Genomic DNA, 19,118 nt, shown 5'->3' with positions numbered 1-19,118 from the left:
CTTCTGTCTCTTCCCTGAGAGATATGTTTAAACTGTATCCCTGTGATCACCAATGTGGGGACCAAGGGTTTGTTGTCAGACCCTTCTCTTTGGAGAATTGTGGCTAGTCAGCTTTTTTCCCCTAGTTTTTGCCACAGATGAGACAGGATTCACCCTTGAATCCTGCTCTCAATTACCCAACTTCTCTCATGTTATGGAACAGGCCAACCCAAATTCTGACTTGGAACTGAAGAATTTATTTGGAAAGAGAAAGGAAGGTAGGGAAGGGGAGAAAGAAACAGGATGCCCTGATAAGCTAAAAACCCCAAATAGCTGGATCAAGGGGCAGGAGCATGATCCTCAGTGGACTCAGCCCCCTTTTCCAGCTGTTGGTATTCTTTATTCTGTTACTATTTATCTAATCTTTAAAACTAAAGTAGTTCAAGAATGGGCAAGGAGAGACCCAGAAATGAAGTCAGAAAGCTGGCTTAGTTGTGAGAGTCCAAGCTAAACTTCTGTGTCACTAGCTCTTGCTGGCAGATGGAGGAAGGTGGTAGAAAGCTCTCTAGATGACAGCAGCTTCAAAGAATAGGTGGAAAAGTCTGAATCTTCTCTCTCTCTCTCTCTCTCTCTCTCTCTCTCTCTCTCTCTCTCTCTCTCTCTCTCGGCTTCAGATGTCCCTCAGCCACACAGAAAAATGACCTGTCACCTTCCAGTAAAGGGCAGGAAGTCCTGGGGCTGGTCAGAATTCTCCTCAGTCCTCAACCCACAATCCTTTGCTCTCTCTAAACTGTCACCTCTGTGCCTGTCCATCAAAGCACAGGTTCTGCCAAGATCTCCCTTGCCATTCTTACAAGGCTCTCATTCAGTATCACCAGACTCTATTAAGAGGACTCTGGACCGCAGGCAGGAGGCCTACTAATTTATGCAAAGTAAGTGAAATTACCCAAGGGCCAGATGAGTCACTTCTCAGGGTGCTAATGCCCCTCCACATGGGGCAGAAGGCGGTGCCCCTTAAACTCTATTACTTTTGTTGCTATTAACCCTTTTCAGTTTTTTCTCCCCTTAAATATAGCAAAGAAGAAGTACCTGTCTACCCTCTTACTTTATTTGTGCCATCCTGGATTTGTGCCTTCATGGAAGTCCATAACAACTTGTATTCATAATTTGGAAAATTTGTATTTTGTGAATTTTGAATATTTGGTATTTTCTTTGTACCTCTATTAACTCACAGAAAACCTGTATTAACGACCTGTATGGTCTTGATTTGCATTTTCTATCTTTGGGGAAAATTTTTGTATTTTCTTCAATGTATTGTTGATTTTATACCTCATTTGCACTCACACTGTGGACCATGGCTAAGAGGAAATACATCTAAATTCTTAGATAAGAACCTTTATATTCTACCCCTCCTTAAGTGACATTAATTGTAAGTTTTTTTTTTATCATCACTGATCTTGGGAAATATATATTGGAAATTTTGGCACATTTCTTATAGTTTAATGTACAATTTAATTTTTCCTCTATCTAAATTGAAAGATTTTAGATTATTTTTCTAGTGTTGGTTTACTATGTCCATTAGTTCTAATTGTAACTGCCTGCCCAAAAGGCTTTAGACTACTGAAACTACCATTAGTATTTAAATATTATGGGATTTATGTCTGATTCAAAGAAATGGGAATAAATGGGAGCACAGACCTGATCTACACAGTCCCAAAGAAGCACAGATATATACACAGTGCCACAGAAGCACCTATTTAACCTGAATTGTGCCAAAAGAGCACACATGTCAAAAAGAGAAACCAATCCTGCTAGGATTTCTGAGATTTGTTGAGACTTAATAATAAATAATAATAATTTAAAAAAAGGACTTGAACCTAAAGTGAGATGAGGTTGTGGAGCAGGACTCCTTGTACCATACTCGTGAAATTTATATCAAGGACCTAACAATTGGCTATTCTGGCTCCATATTCTATCTCTGAGAAGAAACAAGAAAAGGAGAAATAGATCAGACTAAAGAATAAAAATCTAGTCCCTTTTTCCTAACTTTCTTGCTCTGGTGGTTGACCATGGTCCTGGCTACGTAGTGGGTAAGTGCATGCTGTTGGATGTGGATTACGTTAAATTGACCATTATTCAAAGCCCTGTTGTAATTTTGTGCTTTTTTTCTCCTTCAGAATTTTTCCATATTAGGATTGGACGTTTAGAAATTTCTTCTAATAGTTATTTGGCTTTTTTGTGCTATTTTTTCTGATGTTTTTGGTATTTTAATTGGCAGTGATTCATATGCCTCATGCCTCAGACATGTTTCTCTGTGTGATTATATCTTCCTTATGGGGGAAATATTGTTTTTTTATTTCATATGAAAAGAGTTAAAGTTATTTTAGGGACAGAAATTTGCTGGCTTCTGGAATCCAGATGGAGATACCCCTGGGACCACAAGGAGACCCCATGCTACTCTAGGAGATCCTGAGAGAGAAACCACATGCACAAAATTTAACATTGAGGATTAAAAAGTTCATTTGTTTTGTTTAAATTAATTTGTTTTCTATATATATTGTTGTGAAGAAGGGGACTGCCCCCTGATTTTTCTGTAAAGAAGCGCCAAATATTTCATTTTCTTTTGTAAAAATTGTTGCCATTTCCCCCTTGTATTGATATATATATATACACACACACACACACACATATATATGGATATATATATATATCCATATATATATATATATATATATATATATATAACCCCTTTGTTTTTATTGTGATTATAAATTTATTTGTTTTGATGCCTTGGGGAGAATGGTCTCCCAAAGGATCAAATAACTTCCTTTGTGGGAGCTGTCTGAGAAAGTATAAAAGAAGAGAGAAGCAAAGGTTTTCATACTTTTTCCCAAGAAGTCCCTTTTATCCCCTGAGAGCTTTGGTCCCTGCATTGTTGCTGGAGATCTAACTTAACTTTCCCAAACCTTTATTTTCCTAGCTCAAATAAACCTAACTATCCCTAGTGTCTGGCTTGACTTAATTCCCTAGCCTAGTTATAGTTAAGAAAAAAAGCCTGGTCAATTTCCCTACTGGGGGCTGGGGTGACCTGGCTGCCTTTCCTTCCTTTCCCTACCTTTTTTTCTCCTTTTTTTTTCCTTCCACAGAAGCTATGTCTTTAGCGGCTCCCCTCCTGCTCTTGCCCTGTATTCTCATTCCTGCTCCCACTCCACCTCCCCCTCTTCCTCCTCCCTCCTCTTTAGACCATTACCTCTCAGCTCTTCTCAGAGCTGCCCTCCTGTGATCTTCCTCCTCCTTCCACCTCCTTTTCCCTCCTCTGGCCCTGCTCCTTCAGCTGCTTTCCTCCTCCCTGCTACCACTGCCACCCTCCCTGCTCACCCACTGCCTACCCTTGTCAGCTCCTAGATCCAGAACTACCCTTTGCTTTCCATATTCCTCCCTTAACTTTGTTTTTTTCTCTGCTTGCTACCCCTTCTGAAAGAAGGAATTTGCAGGAACTTGCAAACAAGGTGAAAATGCAGAGAAGCAAAGGAGAGGAGCTTTGGAATGTTGATGAGGGAGATTTCTAGGATGCAACAGAATCTAAGGGAGGGGCAGTTGGAAACCTAGGGGCTTTGGGGAGCTTGAACTCTGGTGGGAGGGAGCCTTGTTCATTTCCTCCTGATTGAGCCAGCTTCTCTCATCTAAATATGCTTCCTGAGAAAGACTTATTAATTCTTGTTCCTGTTCCTGAATACCTGGAAATTTCTACCTGTGTGGACTCTATCAAGAAGCAGTCTACGAGAGGGGCTTGCCCAGAGGGGAGACTGAAAAGAGTCATCAGGAGTTCCCACTCCCTGATCCAGATAATACCCCTTGAACTAAAACTATAATGTCCTTATTTATGTACTGCCATAAGGATATGTTATTTCAAGACTTCAGGTTTCACTGACCTGGGTCACTGGCCAACCATATGTTAAAAGTGTAATATTTATTGAGGAAGAGGGATGGGGGAATTGGAAAAATGGGGACAACAAAGGTCTGTAGCAGGGTATGGAGTCTTTGAGGGGAGAGAGGTAATATTGCTTGGTGAGGCAAAGGAGAGAGATGCAGCAGCAGGGGTCTGATAAGGACTGTTTGTTGTTGAATGAACTGATGTTCTGCTCCCTCTATGCACAGAAAAGATAGTCCACTTATCTGACTGCAAATTCAAATAATATAAAGTTTAATAACCAGTAGGGATTGGAGAGATATCAGGAAGGAGAGGCAAGGGAGATCCCTAATTAAGTTGGAGTCTGCCTCAGCTTTTAGAGCTGAGGCCAGGCCCCACAGGCTGGAGGAGGATTTCTCCCACTCCCATCTTCTGTGCTAGTTTTGTCAATTTCAGAATCTTAGCAGTAGACAGAAAGCAAACAAGAATAGTTATAACCTTCAGAAACCTGTGTCTTCGGGCTGAACAGAGTAGAGGTACTCCACTCCAGACTGGGCTGAATGAGCTCCTCCTTCCTCCAACACCAGGAAGGAAGAGCAGCCTGGCAGGAAGGAAGTGCTAGTCACAAGACCCAACTGCCACTCCCAGTTGCCCTTCCCTCCACCAACTGTCAGTCTTGTTTCCTTTACACAAATGGAAACATCTGGGTACCAGGGACTAAGTTTGATGTGTCTTCACTTTTGGTGCTCGATTATCAAGACGACCAGACCTATGCAATGCTCATGGTCTTCTGCTTCTTGGGGAGGTCCAAGCTATAGCTTGAATAAAGTACCTATTAATCCAAACCAGAAGTGGACTGAACATTTGGGGGCTCGTCTGGGATTCCAACGGTTGGGACCAGACAGTGGTAAAGGTACTTGTATCCCTGAAGGGAAATCTGAGTGTGTGTGTCTGTTTGAGTGTGTATGGGGAAGGGAGAGTCTGGATTGTGGCATATGTCTAAGTGGTTGGCAGATTCCATGCTCCACAGATTATACAGAGACAGCCTATTTCCAAGTTGGCTCCATTAAGGCCTCCTTTCATCTGTTTCTGAGTGAGGACCTTCCAAGTACACAGTTCCCGAGTCTCGTGAGTGGCAGGGCCAGAATAGCCCTGAAAACAGAAGTTGTTTTCAGAGATTGAGAGATTTCCCTTCCAGAGGATTTGTTGAAAGCACTCAGTAGGAACTTGGGAGTGGTTAAAGGCCCCCTGCCCAAGTTGGACTTGGGACAGGAACTTCGGGGTGGTTAGAGGCCCCCTGCCCAAGTTGGACTTGGTACAGGAATTGGGTGGGTCCCTGCCAACAGAGGTTCGAGTCCTCTGAGGACCTAAGGAGTGCTAAGGAGCACTGTTAGACAGTGAGTGCGAAAAATTTCCATGCTGGCAGATGTGCCGAGGAATAGTGTAGCATTCCAAGCATATTCACATCTATGAAACATGAATGATTGTATGATTACTGTGTCTTCAGGCACAAGGTTATACCATTGATATTTTTGGGTGGTCTCTTGACCTGGCCATGTGGCCCTTGCCTAGGACAAATTCATTAACATGCTCGGAGTCGCATTCCTCCGGGAAAGCGCGGTGTGTAATCTCCATGCCCAAAGGTATTACCTCTACCTCACCACCCAATCATGATTGTCTATGCTTTGTGATGTGATTGCTACGTGCTTGGGAGTACAGCCCAAACCAGATAGGAATAAATACAGAGGCAACCTCGCGATCGCTCTCTTCGAACTTCCTCTCTCCTTTCTTGGATCTCTGCTCTGCTCCTGATCCCCTCTCTCCCTCTTTCTCTCTCTCTCTGAATCTTTTCCTTTTCTGAGGCCCCAGCCCCTCTTGGCTATGTATTTTCTGCCCTAATCTCCTTCTTGACCTCATATTCCATTGATCTTCATATTTTCCTTCCAAGGAGAATATCATAGGGGTTTGCCTGCCCTATTCAAACTTTGACTTGTCCGTGTTTGTCATTCTTCACCCTGGTTCCCCAATTCCCTACCTCTCCTCGGGTCCCTATCACAAAGGAGAACCCCTTTCCTGTGTGGGCCCTGCTGGTCAGGTGAAACCCCACAAATAGGATCTATAAAATAAGCCCCTGGAGTTGGGGGAATGTACTCTTGCCTGCGTCCAAACCTAGTGAAAGTCTATATCTCTGTTGTTCATCTTCCACATCCATTTGTTGTATGGCTTTTGCTGTTTGTCTCATGTGTCTTTCAAATTTTGGGCCCTTAATAGTCCTCATGGGCCAACAAACATATATACCCTTAGATTTGGTCCTGGCTCACTTCTCTGTCTTTAAGGAGCAAGCCCCAAATCTCTCCCTTTTCATTAAGAAGGGACGTCTTGTCACCGATTGTGATTCAGAGAGGCCTACCTTTGAACTTGGATGGCCAAAAGGAGGCACCTTTAACTTGGAGGTCATCTCCCACCTCCGCTCCCATATCCTGGACCCTGGGCCCTCCAGTCACCCAGATCAGGCCCCATATATAATCGCCTGGAAAGATCTGGCTCTGAACCCACCCTTGTGGTTGCAATCTTTCCTACAACCTTTGGAACCTTTCCTCCCTCCCGCAAGGCAGGACTCTCCCCAAGCTCTGGCCCTCCGAGTACAGGCGACCACTACTCCCCCTCTGCACCCAAGAGACCAGTTCTACAGGATTCAGACAATAGCCCCCCTGCCTCCTTATGCCCCCCTGTATCCTGATCTAAATAATCTTCTGGTGAAGGCAGTCGCAGCTGCTAGCCCTCACCCTAGTTCCCCGGCAAGTCGCACAAGGGGAAGAGGGAGAGCACGAACCCAGGACCCCAAGGCTGAGATACCTCCTTCTACTAGCGCTATATTTCCTATGCAGGTCATGGGTCTGTCAGTTCCAGGAGGCCCCTGACTTTACCAATATTAGGCATTTTCCTCTAGTGACCTATATAATTGTAAGACCCCCAAACCCTCCTTTTCCCCAGGAGCCCCAAAAAGTAATTGATCTATGCAGGTCTATTATGTCAACCCACAGCCCCACTTGGGACGATTGTCAGCAGATTTTGCAGGTCCTTTTCACCCTTGAAGAGCATGAATGCATTTTCACGGAGGCCCACAAAAATGTGCCTAATGGGGTTGATGGCCGTCCGATGACCCAGCAACACCTTGTCAAAGAAGCCTTCCCTCTCACTCATCCCAATTGGAATTTTGAGCAACCTTAAGGTAGGGAGCGTCTCCATGACTATCGCCAGATTCTCATGACTGGTCTCCAGGCTGCGGCCTGCAAACCCACTAATTTGGCCAAGGTTAATTTAGTTAAGCAAGGGGCGGATGAAAATCCAGCAGCTTTCTTAGAACATCTGCAAGAGGCATTTCAGCTGTATACCCCCATGGACCCCAAAGCAGAAACTAGTTGGGCTGCCATCCTTTTAGCCTTTGTTAATCAAGCAGCATATGGGGTGTATGGGGTGCTCAGGGAGAAATAGTATCTCTGGTATGGAGGGCTTGTCGTGCCCTCCTAGGGCAGCTCTCCAACCTCTAACTCTCACCTGACATCCAGCTCTCACTTGTGGCTCCCAGTAGCTGCTAGCATGCGGCAGCGGCCACACCCCGGGCAACAGCTTCGACAGGCCGGCCAAACCTTGTGAGGGTAGCCATCGGGTCGTCGACCCCTGGGGAACCAGGGCTTTGCTCACCCAGCATGTGAAGACTGCTTTGGCTGAACAGATGGAAGAAATCAATAAGAAGGTTCAATGGCTGAGAGGGCGATGCAGCAAAGCACTGTGGAGTGCTTAGGGCGTGTTGGAGCACAAAGGACAACACGGCCATCCAATGCAGCTGAGGAAGCCTCCAGGTGTAACGACTTTTCGTGCCACTGGACCCAGGCTTCCAATGCCGAGAGAGTGGGACTGTCTCTGTGCATCGACTTTTCCACTTAAATCTCCTTCACACACAAATGTTTTTGTGCACACTCATCTACATCACAGATGAAAGCGCACAAAGACAATTGTCATCCTCGGTTACTGAGAGATTACTACTAATCAAGCGGCACCAGATATCTGCCGCAAGCTCCAGAAGACGAAGGACTTAGGGAACTAGAGTATATCTGACCTCTTAAAAATTGTGGAGAGGGTTTTTAACACCTGAGAAACTCCAGAAGATAGGGTTGAAAGGAAGAATCTGGAAGAAAAAGAGGAGATAAAAAGGAGAGAAGAGAGGGAAGAGAAACACAGACCAGAAGAGAGGCCGAAAGACCATAGATGCCAAAAAAAGGTGGCCCACGACAAGGCAGCCAGCCTGGTTCAGACTCCTCCAAAGGCTAATCTGAGACCTCAGGGGATATCCTGAAGACCCATCCCTCAAAGACTACCGGGGCGGAGGAACAGTTGTTTTAACTGTGGCTAAGAGGGCCACTGGGCACAAAATTGCCCTCAACCCTGCGGGGGGGGGGGGTGGGGGTGGCGAGGAGAAGGCAAAATATCCTCATCATTCAAGGAGAGGAGGATTGAAGAGGATGGGACTTGTCATCCCTCTCCAAGTCCTGGGTAACTGCTAAAGTGGAGGGAAAACTGGTTAAATTTTTGGTAGACACTGGGGATGACAAATTCATCCTTTGGAACCCCCTTGGGGATGTTTCTTCAAGGGCTAGTTGGGTCCAAGGGGCCACCGGAACCCACTGCTATAATTGTGGACTATAAAATGCTCCATTAATCTAGGATCTCATGTGGCATCCCACTCTTTTCTCATTAATCCAGAGAGACCTGCTCCCTTATTAAGCCAGGACCTCTTGCACAAAATTGGGGCCCAGATTCATTTTATGGAATCAGAGGTTTCTGTCACAGACAATACTAGTGCCCCCTTACAGGTCTTGACTTTAACCCTCCTGAAAGAATACCACCTTTATGAACCCCTCTACTCCCAACTGTCAGCTTCCATCCGTGTGGACATCCGGTTGTAGGTGGACCCCCCCTAGGGTCTGGGTGGAACACTCCACAGTAGGTCTGGCCAAAAACAGACCCCCAGTCATTGTCACTTTAAAACCAGGTACAACACCTATTTGGATTAAATAATACCCGATGACCCTGGAGGCCCAAAGGGGTATCAGATCAATAGACTTCTAGATTTGGGTATCCTGGTACTTTGTCCCTCCCCCCCCCCCGAATACTCCCTTACTACCGATCTGAAAACTGGGAGGGGTAGAGTACCGCCCAGTCCAGGGCCTAAGGGAAGCGAATGCCAGAGTTGAGGACATCCACCTGACTGTGCCTAACCCCTACACCCTCCTCAGCTCTCTCTCCCTTGACTTGACCTGATATACTGCTCTAGAGCTGAAGGAAGCCTTCTTTACCTTCCCCCTGACCCTCAAGTCAGCCAATATTTGCATTTGAATAGTTTAATGAAAGTACTCAGACCTCTGGGAAACTCACCTGGACTAGGCTCCTCCAGAGGTTCAAAGCTAGCCCCACACTTTTCAGCAAAGCCTTGGCTCAGGATCTTCAAGATTTTTGAACTACCCACCCTGAGGTCACCCTCCTCCAATACATGGACGATGTTCTTTTGGTAGCCTGCACTGCAAATGGTCGCGAGCAAACCACCATAGCTCTTTTAAAGACCCAGGACCACTTGGGCTACCGTGTGTGGTTGTGGTTGTGGTAGAGGGAAAGATGGAGAGAGGAAGAGAAGGAGAGAGAGAGGGGAAGAGAGGGAGGGAGAGGGAGGGAGAGGGGGAGAGAGGGAGGGGGGGGAAGGGGGAGAGAGGACTTGTAAGCCAAGATGCGAGAACCAAGGCTGGGGACCTGACTGTCAATCAAGAGGAAGGTTCCAAATGGAATGTTCCCAGGAGTGGCAGTTGGGGGTTTCTGGCTACACAGAGAAGAAGAAAAAACTTGACTTTTTCTCTGTCTCTCTGGCTTTGGGCAGTTGAAGCTGACCAGGGCAGAAACTTGGCTTTTGAGTTGGTTATCCCTTTGAGAGTTGAGCTGGCCAGGAGAAACTGAGAGACTTTGGACTTTGTTTTCTCTCTGGGGTTAAGCTGAGAGACCTTGCTGACTTTGTGAAGAAGAAGAAATATTTTAAACAGCTGTTGTCCTCCATCTTTCTAAACTGTCCATCTCTCTGTCTTAGAGTCACAGTCTCAAACCCTCAAATTCTTCCTCATTTTTGATTAGGGACATCCTCATCCCTCTCACCTCAGTTTCCCATCCTGTTATCTCAATAAACCCCTTGACTTGAAAAAGGAAAGGAAAAGACTATCTTTATAGTTAACTCAAGGTGGGGAGGGAAGAAGCCAAAGGCTTCAAGAAGAACTGGGAGGTGAAGGAGGAAAGAAGGAGAGGGTTGGAGAAGGGAGAATGTTAAAGGGAAGAGAAGGTTAAAAATATACTGATCCATTAGCCATCAGTAAGGATCAGTAAGCAGACCCCAGAGCATTCCCCAGAGCAGTTCCGCTGTGTGACAGCATTCCTGTACTGTCATCCTTCAGCATTTTCTCATTCCTACCTCCATTACAAATAAGCAGTCTCAGGTTCCCTTAGCAGCTCTCTCTAGTCACAAGCTAGAGGACAGCAGTCATTGCAAGAAGAAACAATTTCCTCAGTTTACCTATTCTATTTCACATGTAAGTGCCAAAAAGGCATCCCTGGTCCAGCAGGAAGTCAAATTCCTGGGGTATAAACTGAAAGGTGGCCATAGATGGCTAACTCAAGCCATGAAAGACACAATTCTACAGATTCCACATACCCCCACAGCCAGGCAGCTCCATGAGTTCCTTGGCTCCATGTGGTATTGCAGATTGTGGATACCCTCCTTCGCTGAAATTTCACAGCCCTTATACAATCTGACCAAGGAATACCCAGACTGGGAATGGACCCCACAGGCTGAAGAGGCCTTTAAACACCTCTGTAGGGCTATGCTTGAGGCACCAGCCCTAACACTTCCCAACCCTGAGAAACCCTTCCAACTCTTTATCGAGGAGAAACATGAGGTTGCAAAAGGGGTGTTAACCCAAAGGTTAGGACCCTGGAATAGACCAGTGGCATATCTTTCAAAACACCTTGACCCTGTAAGCAGCTGGGTGGCCCCCTTGTCTTTGCACTGTAGCCACAGTCACCTTGCTAAGTAAGGATGCTGACAAACTAACTTGTGGACAATCTTTAATTCTCTCTACAATCCATGCCATTGAGGGGGTATTGAAACAGCCGCCAAGTCGCTGGTTTTCACACACCAGATCGGCACATTACCAATCACTGTTATTAGATACTTCACACATCTTGTTCAAGGTCGTCTCTTCACTCAACCCAGCTACCCTACTGCCCAATCTGCCTCCTCCCAATCCGGCCCCAATACATGATTGTGGAGAGATTTTAGCGGATGCAATCACCGCTTGACCTGGGTTACAAGATGAACCCCTACCAAACAGTGACCTAATCCTATTCACGAATGGCAGCAGTTTTCTTGAAAATGTGCACCAATTGGCTCAGACAGCCATTGTGAATTCAGCAGGCGAAACTGTGTGGCCAGCAGCCTTACCTGAAGGAACCTCAGCCCAAAAAGCTGAGTTGGTTGCCCTAACAGAAGCCCTTAGGAAAGCAGAAGGGATAAGAACCACAGTATATATGGACAGCAGGTAAGCCTTTACCACCCTACATGTGCATGCCCCAATATATTGGGAAAGGGGGTTTGTTACCTCTGATGGAGCCCCAGTCTGTAATCTTCCTGAAATTCAGGATCTCCAATTGGTGGTCTGGGAACCAAAAGCAGTGGCTGTGGTACATATTCCCAGGCATCAGAAGGGAAACTCTTTGGAAGCCTGAGGGAACAGAATGGCAGATTGGGCAGCCAAACAGGTGCCTCAGGGACAAGTCACGATCCTCACCACAACTACCATCCCATCACCACCGGATGGAGAACCCCAATATACTGAGGAAGACCTTACTTGAATCAAGAGCTGCCTAGGACAAGCGGAGGGGGTGTGTGTGTGGTACTGTGACCCTGAAGGGAATATGCTCCTTCCAGAGGCATTAGGGCAGCTCCTTACTATCCATTTGCACCATCTCTTCCACCTAGGAGACTGAAAACTTGCACAACTCTTGGACAAAGGCAAACTCAAGTATATATAGAGGCCAATTTCTTCACCAGCTGGTCGATTCTTGCACAGCATGCCAACTCCTCCATGCAGCTAAACCTGACAAACATATTGGACAGAGAATAAGGGGACAAAGGCCTTGCCAACAGTGGGAAATTGACTGTACTGAAATAAAACCAAGAAAGTTTGGGCTTAAATATCTCCCTGTTCTAGTTGACATCTTTTCAGTACGGCCAGAGACGTTTCTGACTAAGACCGAAGCTGTTAATAGTTGCAAAGAAGCTTCTTGAAGAAATCATCCCTCGGTATGGGTTACCGGAGACCATTGCTTCCGACAATGGTCTGGCCTTCGTGAGTACAATTACATAAGGGGTGGTCACAGCTCTGGAGACAAATTAGAAATTGCATTGTGAATATAACCCCCAGAGTTCAGACCAGGTAGAAAGAATGAATAGAACAATTAAGGAGACTTTAACCAAATTGGTCCTCGAAACTGGCGTAGACTGGGTGACCCTCCTTCCCTTGGTCTTATTCCGAGCCATTAACCTCTTATGAAATCCTGTATGGTTCTTTACCCCCCATTCTTCCCATGCTCCCAAACCTGAAGGGAAAAAACATACCCCCTGAACCTATGTTGTTGAGTCTAGCACAATTTCAGAAGGACATTTGGCCTCAAGCCATTGACCTCTTTCAACCAGCCCCTTATGACCCCACCCTTACAAACCTGGAGATTGGGTATGGTTTAAGTGACATCACAAAGTCTCCTTACAGCCCCATTGGAAGAGTCCCTTTGTAACCCTCTTTGTTACCCCCTCAACACTCAAAGTGGATGGGATTGGACCTTGGATACACCACTCCCATATCCGAAAGGCAACACCTGCTGACTTGCACTGACTCCTGTTCTGTCCATAAGCACCCATCTAATCCATACTCAAGCTCCAAGTGACCCGGAGATGCCGCTCCTGCTGATCCTGTACTTCCTGCTCCGCCAATCCCATAACTCAGTACAAGAGTCTACTAACCCTTATCAACCCTGGAGATGGACTTTGCAACAATGGTAAGACCAAAGGATAGTAGACTCACAAGTAACTTCCACTTCCCCCAGTTTCAACATCACTACCTGCCAACTCTTTCAGAACATGGAAACCAGGGGGGGGTCCATTACTCCCACTGGCACAGGGCTACATCCCCCGCTTCCCATAGCCTATGCAAGGATGAATCTGACCTGTATTTCTGTTGTCCTAAAAGGCCCAGATCCCCCAAGCCCTCCCTAAAATCTTCTGAACACCCTTCTACCCACTCCCACAATGCTCTCCGGCCTTAACTCTATTTCTCCTGCAATTGGGAGTCCTGGACCTGATCCACATCCATCGACCTCTGGGTTATGGGCCCAGAATGACCCCTTATGGCTCATGTTATGAGCTTCATACCTCTCATTGAACCAAACCTTCCCTAACCTCACAGAGAGCTGCTGGCTCTTCCTTGATGCCTGACCCCCATACTACGAAGCTATAGCATTAAATGCTTCCTATAAAACCTCCAACAAGGAACCCCACCCCCACCCCCCGAGTGTGACTGGGATGACAGAAAGACTGGCCTTACCTTATAGTCCGTCTCGGGGATTGGCTACTGTATAGGGAACGCCTCTAAACCTCTAGCCCAGCTATGTGACAGAAATTCCACAAGTACAGATAAATTCTATATTCCTCCCCAGGGAGCTAGGTGGCTATGCTCCACTACTAGACTAACACCCTGTGTAGCCCAGGTCACTCTGTCTTCTACTGGTGAAATGTGTCTCGTTGTGATCCTGCCCTGCATCCTCTTCCACTCTGAAGAGGACTTTTACCACTACTGGGAAGCCCGCTTCCTGGTAATCACCAAGATTAGATGAGAACCAATCATGATTATCACCCTTGTGACCATCTTCAGCCTAGCGGGGGTAGGAGCCTCAAACTCCGTCGGCTTTGCGGGCCACAGTAGATGAGGATCTAGCCAGAATATAAAGTTCTATTATCCATTTAGAGAGATCCCTCACTTCCCTATCTGAGATAACCCTCCAGAACCGTAGGGGCTTAGATCTCTCCTTTTCCTCCAACAAGGAGGCTTCTGTGTGGCCCGTGGGAAGAATGTTGCTTTTATTCTGATCACACTAGGGTCGTGCAAGAAATCATGACCAAACTCAGAGAAGGCCTCGCTACCCAACAATGAGAGCAAGAATCCCAAGAAGGATGGTTTGAGCATATTTTCTACCAATCCCCTTGGCTCACGACCCTTATTTCCACTTTATTAAGTCCCCTTTTCATTCTCATAATTTTGCTGACCTTTGGTCCTTGTATCATTAATAGACTTGTGCACTTTGTAAAGAAGCGCATTAACACAGTCCAACTCATGGTCCTAAGGCAGCAATACTTGCCCCTAAACGACATCCATGTCCCTATGAGGACATGTTCCCATGAGTAGGATTCCTCATTGTTCTAAAAGAAGTGGAGAATTAAGAAACATACTGTTATCATGGGAAATTGCCCTCCAGATAATACACTAATGGGGCCCCTTGTCCCAAGAACTAAAACTACCATGTCCTTATTTATGTACTGCCATAAGGATATGTTATCTCAAGACTTCAGGTTTCACTGACCTGGGTCACTGGCTGACCATATGTTAAAAGGAAATATCTGGGTATCAGGGACTAAGATTGATGTCTTCTCTTTTGGCGCCTGGTTCTCAAGATGACCCCCCACTCGTAGCCCCTCTATATAAACCAGACCTATGTAATGCTGGTGATCTTCCGCTTCTTGTGGAGGCCCAAACTATAGCTTGAATAAACTACCTTCTGTGTATTGCATTACCATGTGTGTCTCCTCCTTGGAATCCGAACCAGAACCGGACCGAACATTCTATCCTTGAGACATTTATTCCTTCCTCACATGGTTGCTATATCATTACAACCAAAATTACTGGCTTTGAAATGAGAAACAACCATCTTTTAGCCTCTGTTTCATAGCGGGACAGGACACCCTGTAGATCTGGTAAAACTAAACCCAGATCCCCAGTTCCATGTCTCTCTTAAAGGAATCTGTCCATTTTATTTTTACACCTCCCAGCAACCTACTCCTCATTTGCTCTAGCCCACCTTCACTTCTCTTCCACCCTACCCTTTGTAGCTGAGAGGGATCTGGTTTACTACTGTCTCTCTCTTCCTCACTCTCTCTCCCTGTGTTTCCCCTTGGCTGAGTGTTGCCTTCCCCACCCAACAGCCCCAGCCTAGCAATCCTGTAATCTCTTGCAACATGCTGCTCCTGCCTACACCAGCCTCTCCAGGGCACAGAGGGTAAAGTGTAAATCCCCCACCCCCTAGAACAGCTGCTCTCACAGTCAGCTATTTTCCTGGTCCCCCTAACTGAGTGCCCATTATTACCACCCCTATTTCTGGCTGTGGCCAACCCCTCCTCCCACCCTCGTGGGGTTTCAAACCTGCATGGGAACACAGAGCAGCCTCAGTTTGCCCTTCCTTCATCCCAGCCGATTTTGTAACTTAAAGGCACAACTAGTTTTAAAATTGTTACAATCTACATAACATCAAACCAGAATATAAAGTGTACATCAAAAACTTTAGTAAAAAAACAACTACAAACATAAAATGGGTTGGAACATACAAAGCATTGCTCACTACACCAAGTTCCATAAATGTTGTGGAAAAGAACCAAGGTTCCACTGTTCACACTGAGAGAGGCCCAAGCAAGGAACTTCTCAGTCATTGCAACACATACTGCTGTGAAACATCTAGCAAACAGACCCCCGGCAGAAAACATAAATGTGTCAACACCCAAGCCATAGATTCTAGGAGGAACTTGTGGGCCATGTATGCTGGTGGGTGACATGCTGGCGGGTGATGGGTATAAAAACCTCTGCACTTACAAGCTACAGGCGGAGCTCTTGTGCTGAGCTCCCCTGGTGTGCACCAGATCAATAAACAATCCTTTTGCTTGATTGCATTGCCTACTGGTTTTCCTTGGTGGTGGGCGGAGACTCAGACCTTAACATTTGGGGGTTCATCCCGGGATCCTCATCCCCACCTTGGAACCCCTTGACAGAAGGGCTGAGGGCACTGCCTTGGACCGGACCTTCAGGTGAGCCAAGTAGAGTGTGTGTGTGGTGATCGAAAGTGTGTATGGGGAAGAGGACTCTCGCCAAACATATGGCTTAGTGTATGGGAGATTCCATGGCCCGTGGGTCATATGGGGACATCCTATGCTAAGTTCCGAGGCCCAGCGTGTTCTGGGGTGAGGGGTTCGCCCCGCAGCATCTGTCCAAACCTCCTACATGTTTCTGAGAGTGGACCCTGCAGTACCGTAGTTTTATCACCCATGAGGGAGCCAGTCAGGAACCAGGGGAAGAGCTTAAGATCTGTTTGAGGGGTGGTGAAGGATTATGGGTCAGAGTACGTACCGACCTTGGAACTTTCAGGGGTTTGAGTCCCCCAAGGTGGAGCTCAGGTCTCCATCAGGTTGGGATTATTCTCAACTAAATTGAAGGGCAGGGGGTTCGAGTCCCACTGGGGAAGATATTGCACCCCTAAGAGAGACCAGGGGAAGCCCCATGATCTCTAGGTGACTCTTATAGCCCTAGGTGACCCTTATAGACATGCTGGGTCTTTTTGGCCACAAGGCAGGGACTGGGTGACTGGCCTCTGACAGGCAGTTGCCAACATCGGGATTCTTTGAACTCTCTGGTATCACCCTCCTCCTCATCCTACTCTCTCTGATTTATCTCCTCATCCTCTCCTTAACCTCTGGACCTAATATGGGTCAAGGCCAGTCCACCCCCCCCCTAGATTTGGTCCTCCAACATTATGCTGACTTTAAGTCAAGAGCCGCAAACCTGGGCCTGGTGGTTCATAAGGGAAAGTTGCAGAGTTTCTGTAACATGGAATGACCCACCCTTGGAGTCGGATGGCCCCGAGGAGGTACTTGGCAGAACAGTGTCATCTCTGCCATCCGGGGTGGGTCCTCCTCCCCGGACTAGAAGGGCACCCAGACCAGGTCCCCTACATCCTGACCTGGCGAAACTTAGCTGTAGACACCCCCCCCCCCCCGTTTGAAACCTTATACGGAGGCCATCCATGGCCTAGTGGCTTCACTAGACAATAGGACCAAGTCCAGGGGCCTGCCTGAGAAACCTAACCTTGAAAATCCCCTTCCTCCTCTGGTCCTTCCACCACTGGAGGAACCCCTCCCAGACCCTCCTCTACTGCCCCCACCTGCGGCCTCAGCTCCGCTACCACCCCCTCCCTATACCCCTCAGTTATACCCCCCCTTCCTCTTGATGGAAACAAGGCAGCAACAGTACAGGGATCTGACTTACCCAGTCCTCCTCTGGATCATTGCACCAGAGGCCGAGCGCCTTCGATGCAGCTGCCTCCTCCTGATCCAGCAGAAGCTCCCTCCTCTACCACCATCTTACTGGTCCGCACTGTTGGGCCCATGGTGGCAGGGGGTCCCCCTTGTTTTCCAGTACTGGCCTTTCACTTCTTCTGACTTGTATAATTGGAAACATCAAAATCCCCCTTTCTCTGAGCAGCCCCAGAAGCTAATAGACCTGGTTGAGTCTATTTTTCTCACCCATAGTCCCACTTGGGATGATTGTCAGCAATTGCTCCACACACTCTTTAACAGTGAGGAGCATGATTGGATCATCGCCGAAAGTAAAAAGTTGGTTCTTGGGGATGATGGGGGACCCACCACCAACCCTGCACACCTTGCCACAGCATTCCCCACCGAGCGGCCTGACTGGAACTTCGCCACTGATCAAGGTAGGGAGCGTCTTCAATCCTACTGCCAGACTCTCCTCACTGGGCTTTGGGCAGTGTCCCGCAAGCCCACTAATTTGGCTAAAATTGATTCTGTTAGGTAGGGCCCCGAAGAGAACCCTGCTGTGTTTCTTGAGCGCTTGCAGGAAGCTTTCTGCATCTATTCCCTGGTGGACCCAACAGTGCCCAATAGCTAGACAGCTGTTCTTCTTGCTTTTGTCAACCAATCAGCCCCTGATATTTGCAGGAAGCTCCAGAGGGCTGATGCATTTACGGCCTAATCTCTGATGGAGTTACTTAAGGTGGCAGAGAAAGTTTTTAACTTTTGTGAAACCCCTGAAGAACAGGCTGACCGACTAATGTAGGAGGACATTGCTAGGCAGGAACAGAAACAGAAGGAGGCTGAAGAACAAGGATTCAAGGGTTTGCAGGATATCCAGTTCAGGGAAGAGAAAGCTAGGAAGCAATTGATCCAGACCCAACAGCAGACAACCTGGGTCCTCATGACAGTCTTGACCCAGCCCCCTCCCTCTGGTGGGCAACCATCCGATCAGAGCCCACAGGGCCCCTGTTTCCTTTGTGGTAAATTTGGCCACTGGCAGCATCACTGCCCCCAGAAAATACAAGGCAAAGTGAGGCAAGGCCAACAGGGCCCCCCAAGGTGCTGAGATAGCCCCTCCAACACATACTGGGGACGGCCCAATAGGAATGTTATTGCCCTTGCTGAGGATGACTGAGGGGGATGGGTCTCAGGCCCCCTCCCTGAGTCCTGGGTAATGGCTTACATTGAGGGGAAACCCCTTCCCATGCTTGTGGACACCAGGACCGAACACTCAGTCCTCCTGTCACCCTTGGGAAAGACCAGTTCCAAAACCTCATTGGTCCAAGGGGTGACGGGGTCCAACCGGTACCCTTGGACCACAGCGTAGACTGTCAACCTGGGAACCCACCAAGTTTTCCATTCCTTCCTTGTTATCCCCGAGAGTCTGGATCCCCTTATCAGGCGGGACCTTCTCCTCAAGATCAGGGCCCATATTCATTTTTCCCATGGGACCATGTCCCTTACAGACGACTCAGGAGCCCCTCTCATGGTCCTTATCCTAGCCCTCCAGGATGAACACCTCCTATATTCTGACCCAGCCCCTCTGGACATTCCCCCCACCAAGTGCGGCCATGGGTGGATTCTATTGCTAAGGTATGGGCTGAACTTTCTGGAGTTGGGCTGTCCATAAATCAACCACCTATTATTATCCCCCTCAAGAGTGGGACCACCCCTATATGGGTTAAACAATGCCCGATGTCAATTGAGGTCAGAGACGGCATCCAACCT

At 47.3% G+C, this 19,118-nt stretch overlaps 1 long non-coding RNA gene across 1 annotated transcript; it reads right to left on the bottom strand.

The window, feature by feature from the left end:
- Window positions 1-11,037: 11,037 nt before the first annotated feature.
- Window positions 11,038-17,014, bottom strand: LOC103101351 (uncharacterized). The gene is made up of 3 exons (XR_459012.3): window positions 12,603-17,014; window positions 11,833-12,366; window positions 11,038-11,706 (listed from the first exon to the last, which is right to left on the bottom strand). It is a non-coding gene; the product is annotated as an uncharacterized LOC103101351 (long non-coding RNA).
- Window positions 17,015-19,118: the final 2,104 nt, after the last annotated feature.

Source organism: Monodelphis domestica, chromosome 1 (genome assembly GCF_027887165.1).
Source record: "Monodelphis domestica isolate mMonDom1 chromosome 1, mMonDom1.pri, whole genome shotgun sequence".
In the NCBI taxonomy this organism is placed as follows: domain Eukaryota; kingdom Metazoa; phylum Chordata; class Mammalia; order Didelphimorphia; family Didelphidae; genus Monodelphis; species Monodelphis domestica.
This window is presented reverse-complemented; position numbering and strand designations above follow the sequence as displayed.